Source organism: Photinus pyralis, unplaced genomic scaffold (genome assembly GCF_008802855.1).
Source record: "Photinus pyralis isolate 1611_PpyrPB1 unplaced genomic scaffold, Ppyr1.3 Ppyr1.4_LG2, whole genome shotgun sequence".
NCBI lineage: Eukaryota > Metazoa > Arthropoda > Insecta > Coleoptera > Lampyridae > Photinus > Photinus pyralis.
This window is the reverse complement of record NW_022170403.1, coordinates 4,311,183-4,327,637: the sequence shown is the minus strand read 5'-3', so window position 1 is coordinate 4,327,637 and position 16,455 is coordinate 4,311,183.

Below are 16,455 nucleotides of genomic sequence, written 5' to 3'. Positions count from 1 at the left end.
ATTTTGTACGACACATTAAGGATTGATTCCCCGTCACGTTTCAGCCTTACGAGTATTTGGGGTTACAAATTATTGATGAAAACTTTTAGGCAAAGTGATTTTGAGTTTAGTAATAGGATGTGTCAGCAGATGTACAAACTTTCCTTCTAATCGGTTTTAATAGCACGTTCGCGTTGAATTTATTGGGGTGTAAAACAAAAGTTCCTTTATCGGCACATACTTTTTAAATATCTGTTATTTGCGAACTCGCATAAAACTATAAACCGTCGTTGTTAGTTACGGCCATAAATCCGCATTACCTCTGGGTGTAAGTATTTCGTTCCCAGCGCAGCATCCCTGATTTAATATTTGAAAAGGAAATGTGTGCTAAATTAAATCTGTGATGTCAAATAATTTCATATCGGTACCGAATAAAAATATGCCTACGCATAGTTTGGAACACAAAAATACGCTTTACCTGTCATACACATAAGGTCAACATTTTCATTTCGTCTTTCGTAACTGCACAACACTATAAATAAATATTAAATTCATTCATTACATTCTATCAAATTTAGCATTACTAAAAAGATCGATAACTAGAACCGAGACTCTGTCGGTACATTAATTTAACAACGTCGGTTAGGTACCTTATTCGTGCATGGCATAAAAAATTCCTGCTTCTTTTTCTTTCTTTTTTACTTTTTCGCAAGGGCAATGTATTAATTTTCTACAAGTTTCGAAAAAAGTTTCTTTATTTTGGCATTAGAATTCACGATGCTCGCGCGGTCCATAATGCTAGAATAATCTATGAAATTGTGTTGCTTTATAGTTTAATAGGCAAAATTTAGACTTTTTTTCTATCAACTTCACTTCCCAAGTAGCACGCAATATGGAAGCAATAATGGCTATAAACTGGCGCAACATTGACTTCATATTGTATTTTTATATTGCGCCAACATAGAATGTGAACGCTTTTAAAAATTGGGCCAATATAGTTAACAATATTGGTTCAATGTCACTTACAATATAAAACCAATACTGTTATACTACATTGGCCCGATCTCATAGTTACAATATCGGGGAAATATTGCAGCCTACATCGGACCAATATAGGATGCAAATGCTTTGTAAACATGGGCCAATATTGTTGAACTATATTACCACAATATAGAATGGAAATATTGGGCGAATAATGTAATCTCTGTTGTACCAACATAGAATTTGAAAGCTATTAAACCTTGATTCAATATTTTCACACAAGGCCGAATCAATACTGTTGGAGGATATTAAACCAGAGTGGTTCTACGTATGTAACTGTACAACATAATAAAATAACAGGTAAATTGAAAAGCGTAGGAAAACGGAATATCGAATTTATTCTGTAAAGAAAGAAAATGATGTAAAACTAAGATGTTACAATTAATGATTTATACTTTTCCCTTTCCTTGCGACCCCCGTCCTATTCTGCAGCATGATGCCAAAGTCCCACTCACAAGACCCAACAGCTTGGAATTTATTCTTAACTGTAACTAAACAATATCAAAGATTAAAAAATTACTTATGAAAATTGACATAATATCTGGTTATTAGCACAAAATCTACTTCGTGCCTACATCTTAATGTTTATGCAAGCATTACCAAACCAAAAAACTTAATCTTATAAGATAATACCTATATAATAGGTACTTACCCTTTATTCTCAGTTTCTCACAGGATGCACTAATAAAGAAAGTCACCAAATACTCGCTGACAATACTAACACTTGCACATCTACAAATACAAAATGAAATGAAGTGCATTCATAATCACACAGATCACGTAAACAAGTATGTCACCGTGGTGTAGGTAGATATGCTTAATGGCGTGCTTATGCAGCGGTGCGCAAACTCTCCGAAATGATGCTATACTTAAAAGTGCTGTCTCATGTTTTTAATTACATAAAGGCCCAAGATTGTGCCCATATATTTTTTCCTATATTGATTGATACAATATAGGCCCAATGTCGATAATATCAATATAATAAGATATCGAATTCAAACATTAGATCAACATTGTGCCAATATTGTTTTGTTCTATGTCGATTAAAAGAACATAGGTCCAATACCGACAATATCGATATAATAACCATATTGACTATACAATATTAAACCAATATTGGAAATATACGTGTGAGACTACATTGACTGACCAACATTGCGCGTATATAGTTTTTTTGTACATTGATTTAAACAATATATGTACAACGTCGATATAAACAATGTTGGTTACATAATGTTAAACCAATATTGAACCATTATTAGAAATATCCATATAACATTATATTGGTTATTCCAGATTGCGCCCATACCAGAATTATCTATATAGAATTATATTAGATATTCTATATTGATCCAACATAAACTTTTAAAATGTTGGATTTACAATATATGTCATATATAGGTGTAACATTGATGATGTTCCATATGAATTTTACAGAGATTTTAACATGTAGGTCCAATATAGAAAACGATATGCAATATTGCGCCAACATATTTATATTGGGCCTAGATATCCCCTTTCTAATGCCAAGATTATGTGCTACCTGGGTTAACAATCACATACGCGTAAAGATATTAAGATTTAAATTAAAAAATAAAACCACAGAAGTGTAACGTAATTTGTGATAATAAAACAGATTGTATAATGATTTAATAGGATTAATTTCTAATTTGGCTCCTGTAGGAATCTGGAATTAATCTAAATTTCTATCAGGAGAGGGCGTTAGTTTCGGAGACGTCATGTTTGTTGACATTCCCACCAGTATAATTACCATCACCATTACCTTCCCAAGTTCCCACTTCCTTCCAAACACTATATAAACAGAAACCGAACCAGAAAGGGGGGGTCTTAGAATCGTTGCCCTGATCCTAAGTACCACATTCCTGTTCCCTGGTTAGAGTATAGCGATTGTAGATCGCGCTCTGACAATAAGTTCCATGTCCCTCTATTGAAACCAGAGTGGCGGTTGTAACACGCTCTCTCTCTTTCTCCCGTTACCTTTCGTGAATTAAGGGTGTCCGGCTGTGTAGCCGCGCTATTAATGAAGTTTACCTGTACCTCAATTAAAGCAGATGTGTTGTAATCCCGCGTTCTCCCCAGTAGCCTTCCATGAATTAAAGGTGTCCGGCTGTCTAGCCGCGCTCTTAATTAAGTTTACCTGTTTTTGTTTTAAAATTTCGATAGAAGCTGCGAATGTACAGGGTGTCCCATTAATAATGGTCACAAACCATATCTATGGAACCGCTAATTGCCACGCTTCGGGAAAAAATTTTGTTAACAAAAGGGGCTAAGAGAAATCGCCGGTTTCTAGCTTCCCCGCTAGAGGGCGTACGATTCGTGGTTAAGTAGAAAAATAACTTTTTCTAAAATATATCCCCACAAACATGCATAAAAAATACATGCATAGCAATCTTGTATCAATTTTGCATCATTTTGATGCAGCACATATTGCTCTAGCTCATAAAATATGAGGGGTGTGGGAAGGGGAACATCTCTTTAAGGAATTGAATGTCACTTCGGTTTAGGTTAACAGATTTTCACATAATAGGTCTTGTTTGAAGGAGCTCTCTTCGTGGAATCAGATTTTACATGAATAGAGTCTTTTTTTAGTAAATGTGATGAGTAAGTTTTCATATTATTTTATGGCCAACAAAACGACTGACGTTTAACGTAAATAAAAATTAACTTGCAACTTCTTTCAAATTTCGCGGCTAGTGAAAATATGAATCAAGTGCAAATTTGTTTAGATTTTCTCATATTAATTCCTACGTACATCAATTATGACGTGTAGATATTGCTATGTCAGCAACGTCATGTAGACGTTATTTCGAATTAAAGATCAAAAATAATGACGGCACATCCTGTATATGAGAAATATTTCAATTTTACTAAGTAAATCTGGGGGATTATTTACAAAATTACCACAGAGTTAGTTCGTTTCATTTGAACTTGTATTTCAGTGCTTGTTTTCACTGATAACGAAGACGCAGGTGTTTCGAAGAATTGCTGGTTCCATATTGAAGAAATTGAAGAAAATTATTAAATAATGAGTGTATTTTATGATGAAATTGGTGTATACTGATGGAACCAACGTAAAAACGTGGCTGCTAGTTTCACAACGGTTATTTTCATATTTTGGCAAAAGAGCCCGACACCGAAGGTGGGAAAGTCATATACCTTCCTACATACTATACTATAACTACATACTATAACTCCTGAAACAAGAAGAAACAATAAATTACAAATTAACAACTTAATTATAGATCTCAAATTCTATTCTGAGGATATTGCTCTGGTAGCTATACATGAACCAAGTTAGAGATCCCTTACAAATAAGTGCATAAATGTATGCGGTACTGTGGCATTGGCTAATATAATTTCGAGTGCAGAGTTGTTCATTTGAGCTAACAAATTGGTACAGAGCGTAGAATTATAATCACAAATTCTATGGTACAGAGCAAATGCATGACACTGTCACTTACTCGCAAAGAGTATATGAAAAATGCTTGTTATAATAATAATCGCTATAGAGAAACGCACATTATTTATCCAAACGTACAACCCAATAAGAATGAAGACAGCTTTTGAACAGTAACCTACCGACCCGTGCACTAAAATATTTACTTGACAGCTTTTCGGTTGGTTTCTTTCCAAATTTCATTCTTAAATAACAAAGTAAGGTGAACACCTACCTACATTTTTCTACTAAGAACTCCGACGCATAAAAAGCAATCCCTAAGTTTTTGTTTAATTGTATTCGCCCTGCTTACAGCAATGTTTAGGGTTTATTATGCTTTAGTAGAATGATAATTATGTACTATCTCTGTCATAATTTATTCATACTACGACCCGCACAAGCCATAAAAAAAGTTTACATGCTATTTAGGCACAAAGTTCGTTAATGCGTTACCGCTTGAACGAAGTAATCAGATATAATCTACTCGTGAAAATAAAATAGGTAGGGTTAAGGTACAGCATTACATAATGCACAGGGTTTTGGTAATGAGCATTGGCTTGCCAAGGAAGTGTTGTCCTTTGCGATTTGTCAAATAAATTGACAGCTATGGAAACAACGTACAATCTGTTATCATTTTATTCGACCGTACTTTCGTCACTGACCGAGTTATTTATCTGCATTTTCAGAGCTTTATTATGGAATATTTTCTTCATTTGTGCTCATTCATGTATTTGCATTTCTCAAAAAGTAATTATACATGGATGTTTTCTTTAACGGATACATTTGGGCTATGTATACAGAGTGTTACATTTCCGTAGAACCGAGAGATATCCGCGTTTGCAGATTGGACCACATAGACGGATGCATAACATAATAGTGCAGCGGAGACCCGCGAAATCGTTCAAAAAATTTTTTCGGAGTAGAAAGAATTGGGACCCACACCATTTTGTTCAGAAACGTTTGAACCTTCAGAATCTCGCTTTACGACATTTTCCCGTGGTCCTGACAAAAGTTATAGGCCGCTAAAGTTGAACTTTACTCATTTTCGCGCGCGCGACTAGACCACCGAAAGTATTTATTTTCTCAGCAACTAAGCGATATACATCAATAATTTCTTTTGTAAAATGAAAGTATATTTATAGCAGAATCTAAAGCATTCATATTTACGTACCTTGTTATGCACAGTTTTTAGAAACATGACCGTCAACTTCCAAAATTCGTGTAGCAGATGAACAGTGCGCACTTTGAACAATCATAACTTTTTATTTCACGATATCGATTTCCAATATTAATAGCTCATTCGATGCTCCAAAGCATTGTGATTATTTTACTTTCTATAACATTTCCGTGAATTTTTCATAATAAAAAAGTTACGGTCATTTAAGTAAAAACCTACCGAGCTCGCCGAGTCGAGAGTCGCGAGTGAGACGGAGAGGGAAGGATAGTCAGCAACGTTCGCGCAACAAGGAGCGATGCGTAAGAGGTTACAAAAAAATTTCTCTCCGAATAGTTTACCAAAACTAGCCATATAGGCCGTTTACAAATGCATTCCGCCGAGTTGCATTGTAAAATCTCAAACAATTCATTACCTCCATGTATATCAGCTGATTCATGGTGAAATATACAGTATATATATATTGAATAGTAGATACCGCAACTGACTTAGAATTATCAGCATGTACTTAGGTTGTTAAAGTCAGTTATCTAGTCGTTATCTAGTGATAGGTAAACGAGGAATTTGGATTTCTTCTGCCGATGTATCTCGCTTTTGAAAAACGACTGTGCGTTGAATTTTTTCGTCTGCTTCCACAGAATATGGTCTACTTATTCTTATTCTGTGACTGTTTCCTCGTTGATGTCGAAGTTATTAATGCTTGCTGTGATAAAATTATGATTTTTTATTTGACAAATTTTTGTGAAATGTAGGTAGACACCATTAGCAGAACGTGTAATATTGACGTTTACTGTACTTGTTATGCCACTGTCGGGGAACATTTTCGGACCCGAAAGACCAATTTTCAAATGAGTAAAACTTTTGTTTGGAAAATGACCTTAAGAAAAACTGTTCGACAATTTTGTTCCGTATGTACCTACACAACAAACTTCGTGGAATTCTCTCCATTTTCGTTGTCCGGCCAAGAATTGCAGTGGAATTATTTTTTTCGAATTTTCGAAAATTAATTTCAGATTCGTGATTTTTATATTCAAAAACCACCAGATACCAATTTTCGTCGAAATCAACATTTTTTTCGCACCCCTATTTAGAGGGTGTGCCCTTTTGTGGTAGGAATTTTGAAAAATTATTTGCAAAACCGGAAAGAGCATACAGCAAAACCTATTTAAAGACTTACCACCAGTCTCTGTAACTGTTATATGGTTGCTGAGAAAAAAATTAAAGGACAAATGGAAACTTTACCACTTTTTTGAGGGTAGCTCCTAAACGAAATACGTTGGACCCTCGGTTTATTTGGAAAAAATGCTTGTTTTTGTCCCCTTTACCAGTTACCACCCAAATTTTTTACATGCTTATATGTAACACCCTGTATATTTTACCATGAATCAGATGATATACATGGAGGTAATGAATTGTTTGAGATTGTACAATGCAACTCGGCGGAATGCATTTGTAAACGGCCTATATGGCTAGTTTTGGTAAACTATTCGGAGAGAAATTTTTTAGTAACCTCTTACGCATCGCTCCTTGTTGCGCGAACGCTGCTGACTATCCTTCTCTCTCCGTCTCACTCGCGACTCCCGACTCGGCGAGCTCGGTAGGTTTTTACTTAAATGACCGTAACTTTTTTATTATGAAAAATTCGCGATAATGTTATAGGAAATAAAATAATCACAATGCTTTGGAGCATCGAATGAGCTATAAATATTGGAAATCGATATCGTGAAATAAAAAGTTATGAAAGTTCAAAGTGCGCACTTTTCATCTGCTACAATAATTTTGGAAATTGACGGTCATTTTTCTAAAAACTGTGCATAACAAGGTAGGTAAATTGAATGCTTTAGATTCTGCTATAAATGTACTTTCATTTACAAAAGGAATTATTGATGTATATCGCTTAGTTGCTGAAAAAATAAATACTTTCGGTGATCTAGTCGCGCGCGCGAAAATGAGTAAAGTTCAACTTTAGCGGCCTATAACTTTTGTCAGGACCACGGGAAAATGTCGTAAAGCGAGATTCTGAAGGTTCAAACATTTCTGAACAAAATGGTGTGGGTCCCAATTCTTTCTACTCCGAAAAAAAAAACTACCCCAAATAAGCGAGTTAGCGCCGGCTCTCCGCTGCACTATAAGCTTTCGCTACTTAGGTAGGCTTTTCTACGTTTTTCCATTGAATAGAGAAGTGGCGATTTTGACATCTTTTAACCTTTTTTTGCCGAATATCGATACATACACTACACTGCAAGATGGCAATAGCAGATTTGAAGAAAGTTAAGCAGTTTTCCAGTAATCGCGGGGATGACCGCATCAAGTTACAGATCATATAAACAATACATCAATAATGTAAACTGTAAAGCGGTAACGCTTAATTACAATTGGGGGCTAATTAGGGGGTGATTTCCTCGATTTTTTTTACCAAAAAAAAGGACCAACTTTATTTTGAGCGTAACTCACTTAGCTTTGATGCTAGGAACTTTTCTTAAAAACAAAAAGAAAGGTTTTTTCAAACACTTGAACCTACTTTTCATGAGCTACAACTTTGTTTCTACAGACTTCATATTAGACCATTTTGTTTGTTTTTTTTATAAGTTATATTTTTGCTAAGAATACTTTTTTCAATACAATACTTACTTTTAGAGTTATTTGCGAAAAACCGTCTGAAAACGTGTTTTTTTTGTTGAAAAATTAACATTCATTTTCACTCGCAAATAACTCAAATACTATTGAAAAAACTCTATAGAACAAAAATTGCTTAGACTCAATTTATCAATTTCCGGAAGAGGAACCTAAATCCAAATTTTCAAGCAAATCCGTCGAGGCGCGAAAAATTACACGCCAAAACGGTCATTTACTGGCCTAATTTTTAAAAATACCGATGTCGAATTTAATTTCGGTATTGGTTAGTTTATTGCTTAGAATGTCAAGGAGGACACTTCGAACATTTAGTTGTTCGTAATTTATTTTCTTTGGACAACTTACCAGCTGTGTAATAATAACAATAAGGTTAGGAAGCATTCGGTAAAGCACGTCATAAATTCAAACGGTATGAGTGTTCTGATTGATTTATAGCATAGAGTAAATAACGTTGTTTACTCTATGCTTATAGTCTGTTGCTATTTTTGTGTAGTGTTTTAATTTTTTTAATTTAAATTCTGAAATCTGGATAAACTATCCGATCAAATTGACAGCACACTATGAAATGAATAAATTAATTTTTTGACGGTTATATGCCGATCCACTGCCGATCGATGTAGCTGTTATAGTTATTTATGTATTAAGGGCATAATAGTGATGTTTATATTCTCGAGGGCGACAAGTTAAAAAGCTCGAGGGCCTATGGCCCGAGAGCTTTTTAGTCGACCGAGAGTATAAACATCAGCTTATGCCCGTGGTACATAGAAAATTTTATGTTTTACAAATAGTTTTCTTCGTCAAAGTAAATATTCGTTTACAAAATAATTCCGAGAATAATTCATTATGTTTGATCGAGTATGCGTGGTTCGAATTTGTTAATGTGATTGAAACCATCCAAACGTCAAACGTATCTAATTTTAAATAATCCAATTCATCGTGAATGAGCAAGAAGTTCCAGAAACTATACGAAATAAGGCCAATCTTGTGATTTAGTAGGTATTGACAATTAATAATTGACGTTTCTAATTTTCAATGACCTGCAAATATTTGTTAGTGTTCTCATTAAGTATGAATGAGTTACTATGGTGATACCTTAATGCCCTAGCGCATAAAGTGTTACTTTATGCCCGCGTATCGCAGATATAAAATGTGCTATGATAGGTTAGTAAGACATAAAACCAATTACCGTCGCATCGTCAAACGCGCCATGTTTAAATAGTCGTTAAGTTTTCTCCAATTTTCCAATTTTCTGTGCGATTTTCTTAGTTTTTCTTGTCATAAGATGCAATTTCTTTCGCTTGCTGCTTTGATGCCCAGGGATCCAACATAACGTTGCGTGGCTCAAAACTTGTAATAGATGGATGCATACTTTCACAAGCTTAGACCACGTATGTACCTTACGTAAAAGAGAGGTTTTGGCCCATGAGCAAGAGAAAGATGTAATTATTCACCATTTTGCTTACAGCCTCGCAATAAAGGAAATCATTTTTTTTTAACAGTTGCATTGCTCGGGGAATGTGATTGGGAATTATCTGAAGAACCATAATCAAACTTCAATTTGAATAAAATAATTAAATAAATTCCGCAAAAACCGCGAAATTAATCAATCACTCACAGCGTGCATCCGCGAATAAGGACGCGTATTTAACTAAGATTTAAAAAGAATTAACCGAAAATGAAATAAATCCGATTAACATGAAATACTCCAATGAAGTCAATCAGATCTGGGAAACCGCAAAATTAAACAAACCAATGAGAGCGGGCATTCACGAATCAAACCGCTAATAAAAGAAATGACAAAAACCTCGGCGAAACAAAGTTCCGATTATGTAGGTACCTAATCCGACTATTCAAACGCTAATTACGCTACTGCGCAAATCGCAAATTAAACCACAAGTGAAATCCAAGACGGTCGTTCGCGTGATTGTACTATCGTTTAAAGGTTCTGAAATTATAACATTCTAAAGATTGTGAAAGTTGTGAGAAGGAACTGATGATTTTGAAGGCACCAACAATCTTATAAATAGGTACAGTGCGTTCTTCTCAAAAAAGGGCATTGTGTACATGTATGTTTACTTTAAAACAACATCAATTCACACCACACTTCCATAATAGCAAATATAAGTAACAAATGAATAAACCTGCACCTGTCCAATAAATTTAATTATATATTTGCACTTTATTCTCAGTGAATTAATTTGTTGTGCAGAAAAACGTATTTTGTAAAGGGGTATAATTACAATAGTCGCCGGCGTCCAAGAAAATATTTAAAGCCTACTATAAAAATAAAGGCAATAAAAAAAAGAGTAGTTTAGAGATGGAGAAGTACAACAATACTCGTAAATTACATTTTTTTATAGGGAATATAGGAATAATGACCTACATTGTAAAAATTGTATGTGCATTTTTAAGAAAAACTCACTATAGTCTGAATGTTTAAAAGGTTACCAAGTTTCTCAAAATTAAAAAAATTCTAAATTTTCTGGGAATACATGGAAGATATCACATGGTTTTTTTGTCAAGACATGTCAAAATCGATATTTATGATCGTTGGGAAAGAACTAAGAGCATAATCTCAATGCCCAAGACATAAATTTGATGCGTTTTTGACGAACACATGGATTTTGATCAAAACGTGTCAAAATCGTTATACATGCACCAAGATCATTATTATCTCAATGCCTATCACATGAATTTGATGCATTTTTGTTAACTATAAAATGTATTTTGTAAGATTAAAATAAATGGTCGCTATTGTTTTTCGGCTACGTAGACGGACCAAAAAGTTACATCCCAAAAACTGCCCAAACCTCCAAAAAAGGGTTTCTTTTATAATTCTTGTTACAAAGAACATATGAATGTCCGGTTTTCTGTGTTAGCAAATATTCCTTAAACCTCAGGTAAGTATGCAGATGAATAAAAAGAAATTGCGCATGCGCAACCCAACTGTTGTATTTGCGCGATCCCCATTTTTTTATTTGTTAAGATATTTAAATGAAATTTTGTATGTAGGCACCTTGAGTAAAAGTAAATCTAATTAATGCGAATTCAAAAATTTGTTTTACAAGCTATGCTGATCTGGTGGGACAAATCAATTCCTTAAGATGCGTTGTAAAAAAGATGCCTGTGCGAAGACCTCCAGGATCGTTCGGTATTCTGTTGTATCGGTTTTTTTAACCTAATATTGAGGCTTGAGCGGATCTAATAAAACATTTATGTTTTTCACCCCTTAATAATACCACAGAGACAATGTCAATCCCCTAAGACCACGATTAAGGGTGGTAAATGGGGTGTGGTTGGAAACAATTGTTTAATTAAAACAAGGGGCATTTTTTAAATCGCAACCAGTACTTGTACGACGCAGCTAAAATGTGTCGCTTTGGACATAGATTTTTTAATCTATGCCTTGGAACTACACCCCCGAACGTTACTTGTTACGTTGCTTGAAAAGAAAAAGGTTTTAGATTAATAATTCGTCTATAATTCTAACCAGCACGTAACGTTAGATCCAGACATTTAATTAATTAAACGAAACCTAAGTTTGTGAACTTGCGTAATTTTTTTGTTTGTCCATTTCATAAAAGATTTACCTTTAGAAACAGCTTTAGTAAAAATTTACCTAGCAACAAATCTTCTGCTTAACGCGGAAAGGGTAACGCGAGGGGTAACGAGTTTGAGTAAAAACGGTGAGTACAGGTTTTAGCGCTTCAACAATAGAAATGCATTTTCGCATATATTCCAAGCAGACATAAACTTTATTCGTTATTAAACGGGACTTAGTTATGTCTGTATGTTGGGCACTTTCAATAAGTATCAATAAAATAAAGTACGAGCATAAAAATTGACATTGCAATTTATTCTCAAGATGTTCCGCACATACGAAGACGATGCACTGAAATTGTTCTTAGTGCTGTATGCATGTACACACTGCATACAAATGCATTTATCTCGGCTATTCTTTCCATTCCACAGTGTCGCAGAAAGCTTTTACTCCCACTATGCTTTTTTATTGAGTCGAACGTGATTTTCTTCCAACGAAACTTAAAGTTTTGTCATACGTTATAGTGTTTCTGTCGTATATTATAAAGTACTTTTGTGGATGAAAGGCTCACGTGCGATTTATATCTAACTATTGTATGCGCTTTTATCTATTAAATTACATGCTGGTATTGCAATTGCAATGAAGAGGTATTTTCTTTAGTTTTACCTAATAATTTGCAGATTCCCCTGCACATATTTTTCCGATTTCAATAAATGTGGTATATCCTAGAATGGATCAATTGTTTGCTTATAGTGTGGGTAAGTCCGGTACGTTGCTGTCATCGTCCATGAAAATCTTCGTTACTTATAATAAGAGAAATTTGGCGGTTTGGTTGTTTTTTATAGAAATTTAGCATTTAATGGAAGTCTTACTCCTTTCCGTCATGTCAGATCATGTGACAAATGTCTGAGTTTAGCTACACAACAATTATGAAAACACAAATTTAGTGGTCATTCGTATATCACAGACACAAATGATATGTACCTACTTGCCCCAACTGTGCATCCTACCTACTCGTTCGTGTTCGAATGTTACATCCTTATACAGAAGGATCGATTACGATCCTCTGTTTAACGTGATTGCACGACCCATACTATGCAACTTTGATAAACTTAGCTAGAAACTGATGCTCTACATTTATTCAAACGTGTTAAATATTAATTAATCAATGCGGTATTTATGCAAACGTTGATGTTACACACCAGAAGCTTAGTACGTAATCCACATAGGAATTAGTGCGCTCAGATTTAGAACCGGCTATCCAGGGATGCGAATTTAAAATAACTTTAATATTTCATAAGTTAGAGCGTTGAGTGAACACTGAACGGTTAGTGTTTTTCAAATTACTGTTTAGACCGTCTATATCCCTCTAGGTCAGTTTCTACTTTAACTTCACATAAATCGAGAACGCAGATTTGAAATACGATCACAAGGATGAAAAACAATTCCTGCGGAAACAGACAGAATGATATCCGTGATCGATAGTCTAAAACGAATAAGCTATATCTACCTAATGCAATGATCTGAAAAGGAAAGCGTAAGAAATTTGCAAAAAAGTGAAATTAAGGAGAGAAGTATTTTTTTACTATTTACATTTGAAGATTGTTATGTAAACAAAAATTATACAATATGATATAATTACAAAAAAACATAGAGGAGCAAGAGAAGGTCTCGAAACAGAGACCAACGAACTTGAATTTATCAAATGAACTATCAATGATTCACATTCGAATTCCATTACTACGTAATGCTAATAAAACGCGTGTAAAGTGGAGCTAGATACAGCTGATTCGTCCATAAACTTAGGCCGTAAGCTCGTCCGTCATTTTGGAGTACACTGCAGACAATTCACGCTTGTCCTGCATTAGTCTAGGCGATAAAGCCATCTAATTGGACATTTTGGGGTGGAAAAGAAAAATGGTGGAATATGTTCAGTTAGGTGTCAGAAACAACATATTAAAAATCCCACCCCCCAGACCCTGTGCTAAAGGCTTCAGCCACCCCACCACCCCCCCAGAAACCGTGTTTTCGCCCTTTTTGGCTGATATCAAGCGATCTATGAGGTCTATATGAAATATTTTTAGCTGAAAATATTTCTCGTGAAATTTCATACAAGGTAGATACTGAAAAGCCGCTCTTAGCCGAGAAAATTCATAAAAGGAGGCGAAAATCATCAATTTTCGTGTTTTTTTGCGGTTTTTTGCATATATCGCGACCTTCAGGGCTAGATGAAATATGTTCAGCTGAAAATGCTCTTCGTGCAATTTCATACGAGGTATGTAACTGAAGAATTGGCGTAAAATCACCTTTCACCTTCAACTTTCATGTGTGAGGATTCCTTGTAAAACAAAGTATTTCTATGTACCATTTATACACGTAAAATAGTTATTTGTACAACTAGTTTTGAAAGTGATACTTTTTTTCATGAATTTGCAGTTTGATTAATGAGGGCGTTGAGATATAAATGAATGTGTGAATATTTTGATATGAAAATACTGTTTTACGTGAATAAATGGTACATAGGAAGACTTTGTTTTACTATGAATATTTCCTCACACATGAAAGTTGAAGGTGAAAGGTGACTTTACTCTTCAATTACCTACCTCGTATGAAATTGCACGAAGAGCATTTTCAGCTAAACATATTTCATCTAGCCCTGAAGGTCGCGATATATTTGCAAAAAACCGCAAAAACACAATTTTCGCCTCCTTTTATGAATTTCCTAGGCTAAGAGGTACACCTAGGCTAACTTCTGTGTATCTACCATGTATCAAATTTCACGAGAAATATTTTCAGCTAAAAATATTTCATATAGACCTCATAGATCGCGAGATATCATCCAAAAAGGGCGAAAACACGGTTTTTGGGGGGTGGTGGGGTGGCTGGAGCCTTTAGCACAGGGTCTGGGGGGTGGGATTTTTAATATGTTGTTTCTGACACCTAACTGAACATATTCCACCATTTTTTTCTTTTCCACCTCAAAATGTCCAGTTTGCCAATTTTACAGTCTCTATCGCCTAGACTACATGTATCTCATCATTTAAAGAAAAACTATTGATTTTTTTAACGTTTATTAATACAAACAATTATTTAAGGTTCGTTCCGTTTTCCGTATACTTCGTAAATTTGTAAAACAAATCAAATTTTAAGTATTGAACAAAAGGACTGTATTGGGATGTCGAGAAATTGTTACAGCATAATGCAAAACATAATAAACGAAATTTAAATACGTGTTACATTTATTACAAAAAAGCATAGGTATGATTCGATTCCACGTAACCGGCTCCTTGATATCCTAAAAATGTATAAAGTTAATTATCATTTGACTTGAGTGATGTCTAGGAATACAATTATTGTCAACTGATCCCGTCTTTTAAAAGTAATTGATACTAAACGCGGGATTTTTCAAGGCGATTCTTTTAGTCCATTATGGTTTTGCTTAGCAATAAATCCACTTTCTACGTTACTCAATGACTCCTCTGATGGTTTCAATCTAAAAAAACAAACCTCTAATATTACACATTTATTGTACATGGACGACTTAAAATTATATTCTAGATCTGAAAGTCAATTAGATAACTTAATAAAAACAAAAAAAAATTTAGTGAAGATATCTGTATGGAGTTTGGACTTGACAAATGTGCTAAAATTAACATAATAAAAGGATCTCCGATTATAAATCTGCAAATAGCAATGAAATTCCGCAATTACTACCTAACATGCATTATAAATATTTAGGAATGAAACAAAATTTTGTTTTGGATCACTCACAGCTTAAACTTGAATATCAACAAAAATATATTGAAAAACTTAAAACTTTTGTTAAAATCAAAACTAAATTCTAGAAATACAATAACGGCTATAAATATGTGGGCATTTCCCACTTTGTCCTATTCCTTTGGAATTCTAAAGTGGTCTGATACAGATTTAAATAATTTACTATTTAGATAGAATAACTAGAAGGATGTTAAGAAAATATAATTACCTACATCCTAAATCTTGTGTTGAAAGACTTTATATTAAAAGAAAATATGGAGGACGTGGTTTAACAAATTATTAATTTATGTAAAAATCATGTAAATCTTTTACGAAATTATTTTTACTCTTTAAATTATTCATTGATTAATAATATTATTCGCATAGATTCTCATTTTTCGATTTATGATGGCACGATGCTTGCCTTCTGCTAATTGACCTATTCGGTGGCACCTGCTTTATCACTCTCAGCCTTAAATTGTTCCATCTTCAGCTCGCACTTGGCTCACAGTTTATTAATAATGCTTGAGAAAAAATTTTGATCACTGACAAGGGCAGTCACTGTGTTTTTAATAATTTCATCGATTTCAGTTCTGTGATCACGCGTTAAAGATTGTACCTCGGATTGTACCTATGTTTAAATATTATGCAGTGCTGAAATACGTTCTACGTCTACTCGCGCCGAGTTCCAAACATCGAATGCATAATAATACCTACTATTGTTTTTTATTACAGGGTTATTTTGAGACTTTTTGTAATCTCAGGTTGTCATTAAATTTTTGTTATTGTGTTCGAAGGTAAGGATCACAGCACTAAATGTTGTAACTACTCGTAACAGGCTTTGTAACGTAACGCTAACCCCCCCCCCCCCCC